Source organism: Dermacentor variabilis, chromosome 10 (assembly GCF_050947875.1).
Source record: "Dermacentor variabilis isolate Ectoservices chromosome 10, ASM5094787v1, whole genome shotgun sequence".
Lineage (NCBI taxonomy): Eukaryota > Metazoa > Arthropoda > Arachnida > Ixodida > Ixodidae > Dermacentor > Dermacentor variabilis.
The window spans coordinates 118,238,854-118,247,661 of record NC_134577.1 but is presented as its reverse complement, the minus strand read 5'-3'; the positions used below and the strand labels follow the sequence as shown (position 1 = coordinate 118,247,661).

The 8,808-nt window shown below is 46.5% G+C and overlaps 1 long non-coding RNA gene across 1 annotated transcript; it reads left to right on the top strand.

Moving 5' to 3' along the window:
* Positions 1 to 826: 826 nt before the first annotated feature.
* LOC142559688 (uncharacterized) lies at positions 827 to 7,746 on the top strand. The gene is made up of 3 exons (XR_012823199.1): positions 827 to 1,012; positions 7,085 to 7,185; positions 7,626 to 7,746. It is a non-coding gene; the product is annotated as an uncharacterized LOC142559688 (long non-coding RNA).
* Positions 7,747 to 8,808: the final 1,062 nt, after the last annotated feature.

The window sequence follows — 8,808 nt, the reverse complement described above, 5'->3', positions numbered from 1 at the left end:
CGCAACGTTGATGATGGATGGCTAAGGTACCCAACAATAGAAGCAGTTGGCCTGTGTAAGCTTGTATGCACCTTCGTCACCAAGGTCATGAAGTGCTCAGACGCGAGACGAACCAGCAGGCTATGCAACACCGTGATGTCAGCGCTACTTCCTCATTTCACACAATTTTCGGCGCTGACTTGTGAAAAAGAGGATCGCAACCACGCTGAGGACCTCTGCAGAGTATTTTTGAGCAAGCTCATAAGACCATTGTTGACGAACTGGGCTAGCAGCCTGAATTCGACAGTGGAAATATTTTGCTTACTGATAAACCTCGCTTGAGGAAAGTTCTGTGCTTGTAACGCTTTCAGATTCCGTGTACATGAACTTTGAAATGAAAAGAAAAACTGGACTCAACCTACTGACTTCTGGCTTTATTCTTTTCTTTCCGACCATTGATGTAGGCTAGTAGTGCCCATTTGGAAAATATGTCCCGCATATACCCGTGAACCGGCTGAACTATAATGCAGTACATTTCTGCATGTCCAGAAACGTAAAACAGCGTTAATCATCAGCTCTAATTGTGGACCAGACTGATCAGAGTTCGGACTTCTTAAAACGAGCATTTTCGTACTAACCAACTAATTATATGCAACTAGTTAATATAGCGGATAACCGGCTTCGTGTGTGTTGAACGCTCGAAGAAGCGCACCTAACATAGTTGACTTCCCACACAAGCTGTCGCTGACAACTGCAGCGATGCTGAAGTAGCAAATCGCCAGTTGACATTACCATTCATATTTTGTGAAACACCGCTACGCAGCTCTTTATCGGAACAAATCAAGCGCTGACCGCGCGGCCGCGGCGGGCGGAGCACAGCTCTCCCCCCGCAACTGTCCCGGAGCAGTGGCGCTGCGGCGGTGGCGATGGGAACTAGGCGCGTCACGCCTCTCTTGGCCGACGCGACGGGCCGCACCAAGTGCGTTCCATTGAGCGGCCGTGGCTCTTGCTTTTTCTGCGTGGCGGCCTCAAGGTAGGTGCCGCTCTTCTAATCCTTCACCACGTTGCACGCATTCCACATCCTTTGCTAGCCGTGGCTGGATGGATGGATGAATGTATGGATGGATGTTATGAGCGTCCCCTTTTGAACGGAGTGGTGGGTTGCGCCACCAAGCTGTTGCTATTATAGTGCTTAATGTCCTACCTAGCTTAAACAATAATAATAAAGAAACACGATTAACTCCCAGAACCAAGTTTTCTGATCCCCTATTGTGAACTGTGCTTTGTACGTCTCCGTTTTTTGTCGTTTCCCAACTTTTCTTCCACCAATCCTCCAGGCCCGCGCCTCTTACTAATCCCTACTGCGGACATGTTTACTTTTCCACTGCTCTGGCTGAACCCAAGGACATCAAGGTGGTCAGTGGGGCCTAAATCGGCCGCTGGGCATACGCCTTCACATTCTAATAAAACATGCTCGATAATTGTTGTTGTTGTTGTCCTGAGTGGCCGTGACACATACCCACAGTGGGGGATTTCCCCAGCTTTACCGCAGCAAGCACACGCTTCTTCCTTCTTATATCTCGCTTAAGAGGTGCGTTTTCTAAGGCTTCCCGATCTCGCTTCGAAAAGTAAAGAGCTTCCCTTTGAGTTATCATAAATTGTTTTTTTCCTGATTTTGTTTTTTCCTCTTAAGTAGTTACTCATGGCAGGTTTCTTTTCCATGGATGGATGGATGTTATGAGCGTCCCCTTTGGAATGCGGCTGTTGCTCCACCAAGCTCTTGCTATTATACTGCCGAATGTCCTACCTAGGTTAAACAATGAAAAAGAAAAAAGAAACACTATGTACAACCACGCCCAAATTGTCTGATCCCCTATTGCGAACTATGCTTTTGTACGTCTCCGTCTTTTGTCGTTTCCCTACTTTTCTTCCACCAATCCTCCAATCACCTCTTACTAATGCCTATTGCGGACATGTTACTTTACCACTGCTCCCGCTGAACCCAAGGGCTTCAAGGATGCCAGTGGTGCCTAAATCGAGCGCTGGGTAGACGTGTTCACATTCTAATAAAACATGCTCCGTCGTTTCCCTAGCTTTACCACAGCAAGCACATGCTTCTTCTTCCGTCTTATATCTCGCCTTATAGGTGCGTGTTTTAAGGCATCCCGATCTCGCTTCAAAAAGTAATGAGCTTCCTTTTGAGTTATCATAAATGGTTTCTTTCCTGATTTCGTTTTTTCCTCTTAAGTAGTTACTCATGGCAGGTTTCTTTTCCATTGCCGCTCCCTATGAGATTATTTCAGCCTCTCTGACTTGACGCTTGACCTTCTTTGCTGCTGTGTTGCACACCCTACAGGCCGCATACTTGCTGGTAAGCTTCCTAGTTCTTTTCCTCCACTGTGAATCAATGTTTTTCCTGTACAGAAACCTGAACACTCCCCCAGTCCATTTACTTTCTTCCACATTCCTCAGTCGTTCTTCACACTCAATTTTACTGCGAGCTTCCCTCACTTCAAAAATAGTCCAGCCCATATCACCCTGCACAGCTTCGTTTGTAGTCTTTCCGTGAGCGCCCAATGCGAGGCGTCCCACTGACCTTTGGTTCCCGTCGAGTCCTGATTGTTCCCCTGATTTAAAGCAAACAACCGCATTTCCAAAAATAAGTCGTGGAACCATTACACCTTTCCACATACCTCGGAGGATCTCGTACCTATTGTATCCCCATAGCGCTCTGTGTTTCATTATGGCTGCGTTTTTCTTACCCTTTACTGTTATGGTTTTTTCCTGTGTTTCCATATATCTATTGCCTTCGTTTATCCATATACCAAGGTACTTATATTCTGTTACCCCAGGTATTTCTTGGCCCTGTGTTTCCACTGTCTGTTCACTGTTTTCATTGAATACCATAACACCTTATTTTCTAACACTAAATTTCAAACCTAAATTCTTGCCTTCCTGTCCACAGATATTAACCAGACGTTGCAAATCACTTTGCTTGTTGGCTAGCAACACAATGTCGCCCGCATAAAGTAAACCTGGGAGCTGCTGCTCTATTTCTGCACCCGCCTGTTCGTGTGAGAGATTAAACCCGATATTATTTCCTTATAGCGCCCTCTCCATCCTCACCATGTACATCATAAACAGCAGCGGGGATAAAGGGCACCCCTGCCTCAGTCCCTTGTTGATATGAACTTTCTCCTCGCTCCTCATCGCGTCTTGTTCAACTTAAACGGTATTTTCTATGTAAATCTCTCTCAAAAGCTGTAGACAATCGTCACCGAAGCCTTCCCCTTCTAGAATATCCCACAAAATGTTGCGGTCTACGTTGTCATAGGCTCCTGTAATATCTAAAAAGGCCACATATGACGGTCTGCTTTCTACCTTTGATATTTCAATACATTGAGTAAGAACAAATGAGTTATCATCCAAACGCCTACCTATTCTGAAGCCATTTTGAATTTCACCCAAAATGCCAATCTTCTCTGCCCATGCTTGAAGCTTTAACTTGATTGCCTGCTTTGCTAGCCTGTATATTACCGATGTAATGGTCAACAGTCTATACAAGTGAATTTTATCTTTCTCCCCCTTACCTTAATAAATTAAATTCATTCTACTTTGTCGCCAACTGTCTGGTATTCGTCTATGTTTTAAAATTTTTTCCACTGCTTTCACCAGAGCTTCCTTACTTTTTGCTCCTAGCTCATTTATCAGCCTAACGGGAACCTCGTCTAGCCCTGTGGTAGTGCGCTTAGGAATTTTCTCTTCCGCTTTCTTCCAGTTTAAATTTGTCAGCACCAACTCCTTTTCCACTTGGGTCTCTTTCATACTCTTTTTTTCTTTCAAATACAACCTCTTCATTGCCTTGGAAACATTCGGTTGTTACTTTGCGGATGTAATTTATTGCCGCTTCTCCTTCCAGTCTGGTTTCATCTTCGTCTAGGATTTGTTTTTGTATCGTTGTTGACTTCTTGCCTAATAATTTTATGTGGTTCCAAAACATTCTAGGTTCAGCCTTCTTTTCCTCACGTATTTCGGACAACCAACGTTCACTTTCACCTTTTAATTTTGCTTGCACCAGTATTTGAACCACAGACTTTTTCTCCCGGCATATTTCCCATTTACTGGTTACTTCATCCTACGGCACCTGCGCCTTCTTTGCCTGCCTGTGCTCTCGGGAGGCTTTCTGTCGTTCGGCGATCGCTTCTCGTATATCCTTGTTCCACCAGCTTTTCGGTTTCTTTTTTCCTTCCCAACGAACATGTTGCTTCTCTTTCCGTACTTCTGTCGTTATTACATTTACAAGCTCACCATATTCCCACTCTTTACTTGGCCTTTTGCCAAGTTCTTCCTCAACTCTATTGACTACATTTGCTATTTGTTCAGCGTTCAAATTTGGACTGGCCATTTTGCTCTCCTTGCTCTCTTTCTCAACTACATATCCCATTTTCAACATGACGCGTTTATGGCCACTCCCTATGCTGCTAAACCCTTCCTCATCGATGACCATTTCTCTCAACTTATCATGAATTGCTTCTGTCATCAGACAGTAATCAATGGTCGATTGCCGGTTTCCCACTTCCCACGTGATCTGTCCTACACACTTAGGCCCTGTATTCACGATCACGAGGTTATGTTGCTCACAAAGGTCTAGCAATGACTACCCGGTATTTTCGGTATGGCCATCTAAATCCTTTATGTGGGCATTCATGTCACCTAATAGGACAATTTCAGCACCATTCCCGAAAACCTTAATATCCGCGCTTATGCATTCCACTAACTGTTTATTCTTCTCTGTGCAATTTTTTCCGGTTCACAAATACGTAACGCCCAGCCAAGTTGCTTTCCCACTCATTGTACCTGATAACCAGAGATGCTCTTGACAATGTGAATTTACTCTTTTCCATTGTGCTCCCTGATGGATGAGCGCTCCGACTCCCCCTCCCTTTTTTTTCCGACTTAGTTTTGTTGCACCCCCCTTCCCAAACATAATTCCCAATAACTGGCGGCTCTTCTGAGTCTCTAAGGTGCGTTTCTGTAACCGCATACACCCCTATTTGTTCTCTATGTAACTGCTCCTCCATCTCTGCCCACTTTTCCTTTCTTCTGCCACCCTGCATGTTTATGTAGCCTATTGCATGGCGAGTTCTTTTTCTTGCTTTCCTCCTTTTTCTGTTATCGACGGCGATGCTCTTCTGATGTTCCCCTAGGGGAACTTCTTCATTACTATCTACTCTGACCTCCTGAGCGCCCGCGGGCCCCCTAAAAAAGCAACAGTGCGACCTCCAAGTCGCCAGCCCACTTCTCGTGCCAGCCTGTAATTGAAGTGGATCCCGTCTCGTTTAAAACCACCACAACTTCTCACTTCCCTGTTTACTTCGACAACCTCGAAGCCTTTCTGTCGGCTCATTTTCTATATTGCCTTATTAGCAGCCACTACGGCTCTTTGTACGTGACTGTCACGTACAGGCACCTTCGGCACCGTGCACGCCACGATCTGCACCTGAGGGGTAGCTCGCGCGAGTCGTCCACCCCCTTCGTCAAGCGCTGGGCTCGTCCTGTCCCTTTCCCGTTTAGGACGTCATTTAGCCCACCTGCTACTATGACAAGGTTGCGCACGTGGGCATTATCCGCGAGCTTTTCTTTTGCTCGCTCCATGACAGAACCCCCTGTCCGCCCTGGAAATGTCCCTACCGCCACTCTTTTGTCGCCTTTCACCCTCTCCACAATTGCGTTTGAGCACCCAGCCAGGTTTGGGTCGCCAGCGATAATCAATCACCCTTTCACTCTCTCCTACCTCGCCCTGCTTCCCTTTGTCCTTTTGCGCGTGATTCGGTCTCGACAAGGGGCATTGTCCCCTGGGCTCCTGCTTTTTCCGCGTGGCGGCCTCAAGGTAGGTGACGCTCTTTCCAGGTAACCCTTCATCACCCTGCATGCATTCCACGTATTTCGCTGACCCCCCTGGCCTGTCGCGTAGGGGGTCTGCGTTTCATTCTAACGCGCATTCTCGTTCACAATGGCGGTCCTGCTCAGCTTTTCCTCGGCTGCTTCAAGTCTCTTTTCAACGACCTTCCGTGCATCACGCTCCCTGTTTAGCTCATTTTTGAGCTCTTGCACCTATTTGAGAAGTTCTTCCGGGAAAGCCTCCATTTTCTGCAGCCTAATATCGACATTACATTGTGTGCCGATTGATTCGATGCCCTCTCCATTCTCATCCGTCTCCTCATCTGCCTTGAGGGGACTCCCCCCCCCCCCCCCCGCGCACTCCTTGCTTTACCGTCTTTCTCGCCATGCATTGCACGGTTGTTTGCAAATACTACAATAGTATAATAATGCTAGTATTGATGCAAATACTATAATACTATATCAATGCAGAGCGCGTGCCATTTAGCAAAGACCGATACGCACAGGATCCAAATCCTCAAAATGTCGCAAAGCAACTCTCACCACTGTTTCAAAAACAATCAATGTCGCGGAGACCGAAGGTATGACACGCGCGCGCACGCGCTCAACCACACGGCCACTTTCCTACCAAAACACGCGCAGTAAAACCGCTAATAGCTATTTGTCTTGCCACTTCGAAGGTACCATTTAAAGACTACAAACACTCAACGTCCCACCTGGCTGCACGTGTTGGAGCACGTGGCACGAAAGGACTCTCTAACCATCCTGCAAAACAAATGTACACGAAGCACACCCGCGCACCCGAAATATGAGAGAAAAAAAAGGAAAGAAAAAGAAAACCACCCAATTACTATTTAAAGGCAAAAAATCAGCAAATAAAAAAACAGAATCAAGCTCAAAGCATGCACAAAAGCTTAAGATTTCGTCGCCGCCACGGAGCCCCGAAAAGCACGTCCATTCGCCACCAAATCCAAACAAGACCAAGACAAATTCCAGCCCATGTTCCTACAGCGCCATCTCGTGCTATCTACATGAAGTGCCTCAGCGGCGAGCGCTTCTTGAACACACTGCCCTTATTCTAGTACACTGTAGCCATGTCAAGGCGAGGCGTGTGAGATTTTGAGTGAATGAACGATGTGTTTTTAAGGAACCCGAGGTGTTGGCACCAGTGCAATCTTATTCGCGCAGTAGTATATTTGGATAGTTTCAGCTGCTGTTTCTACCCCTGTGGTTCGCGGCTTTGTCGACCTATCAGCGTGCATCGACGTGATGTGTCTTCTCCAACGTCGATTCTACCATTTGGAGGTAATCACTCTACTTATTTACGCTTCTATAGTACAGTATAAATTTGTTTTCTTTCTTTTTTTATGCCAATGGTGGATGTCAGGTGTGTCATTGGGCCGATTGTTGTGCGCATTGAAGCAACGACGTGCCTGTTTCCGACAATGCTGTGCGAGATTTCTGCCTAGAGTTGCACTTTATTGCCTACAGCTTCGATGTAACACACACCACACCTTATGTTGCTTTTGCGTGCTTTCTTATTGTTCAGTCGCATCAGGTGGCGTCATTATTCATTATGATAAACAATTCGAGCTAGCATATCGCACTTTGTCCGAAAGTTAGTTTGGAAATTGCGGAGCCACATTATTCCAATTTATAAGTAAATATTGCCAGCTTAAACGTTTGGTGTTAGAACTAGAACCCCTGCTTTTAAGTGTTTCTTATGTGTGTATTTTTATGCCAAGGTTCTTTTAACCACTTCTTCAAAAGGACGACCTCCAGTCGAAGTGGATTAAAAGCTATGGCCATCAAGATTGCTGGCCTGACGAAGATATCGAAAGAGGAACCTGTAAAAATAGATGCTGCGCAAATAAATGCTTCTAGCAATTATGCCTGTTTTTCGTTCTGTATCTGGTTCATTGCAAGATTTTCTTTCGCGTCAATAGACCTATTAGACTAATACACTAATAGGCCTATTAAACTAACACACCGATAGGCCTATTAGACTAATACACCAATTGATCTATTGGACCAATACACTAATGGACATAATAGACTGTATTAGTGTTAATAACCTCATACGCTATTAACTTTTGTATTAGAATTTTTGCTAGGACAAAGCTAGAACCTGGACTGGTCCGTGGGTTGGGATTCGCCGAGGCCTGCGCGCGTGCCAGGGCAGTATAAGGTAGGCTGTCCGCTGTCGCGGACAACCAATTTTTTTATGCGAACGCCCCCTGGCACGCTTCGGCCTCTGCTGCCCCAACCCACGGGCCGCCCTGCTTCATGCTTTCATCTCCCCGCTACCAATTGGGCGCCCTGGAGATCCTGCGCCGCCTGCTTTAACATAACCTCAGGGGCTCTCCTGAGGCCTCCGTTTGCCGGGTACATGTGCCCTCCTGGAGCAGTGCTTATAAAAAATGCAATCTATCGTCGCGACTGAAAGTGCGACCCGCGACTTATACAACACCTTGCCCCTTCAGACACAGCGACCACCAAATGGGGCGTCCGTGCCCACTGGACCGCACTCCGCAATGCCGGCATGCCTAGGGGACGAACGCATGCAACAAGCGCTAAGAAACCTGCTCCGTTGTGCCTAGGCAGACTCAAATATTCAAGGAGCAAAGGCCCCCAGATTTTCTCTCTCGCCCCTGCTCTTACTCGCGCATGCGCAGATATGTCGAACGCCGTGAGAAACGCCCTGTACCTACTAGCAATTGTAAAAACGCAACCCGGTCCTCCAGCCCTCCCCTGTAGACAAATGGTAGTCGTCGAGAGTGTACGCATATCAACGAACCTAAAGCCACTGGTGGACTATTTAACGTCATCTAAGGTGTGCCTACTACAGTCCGATAAAGAAGGGTCGTTTGTGGTGGTTTCAAAGCCTGTGTATGTGGATAAGGCTACTGCCGCACTGAAAAAGAACTT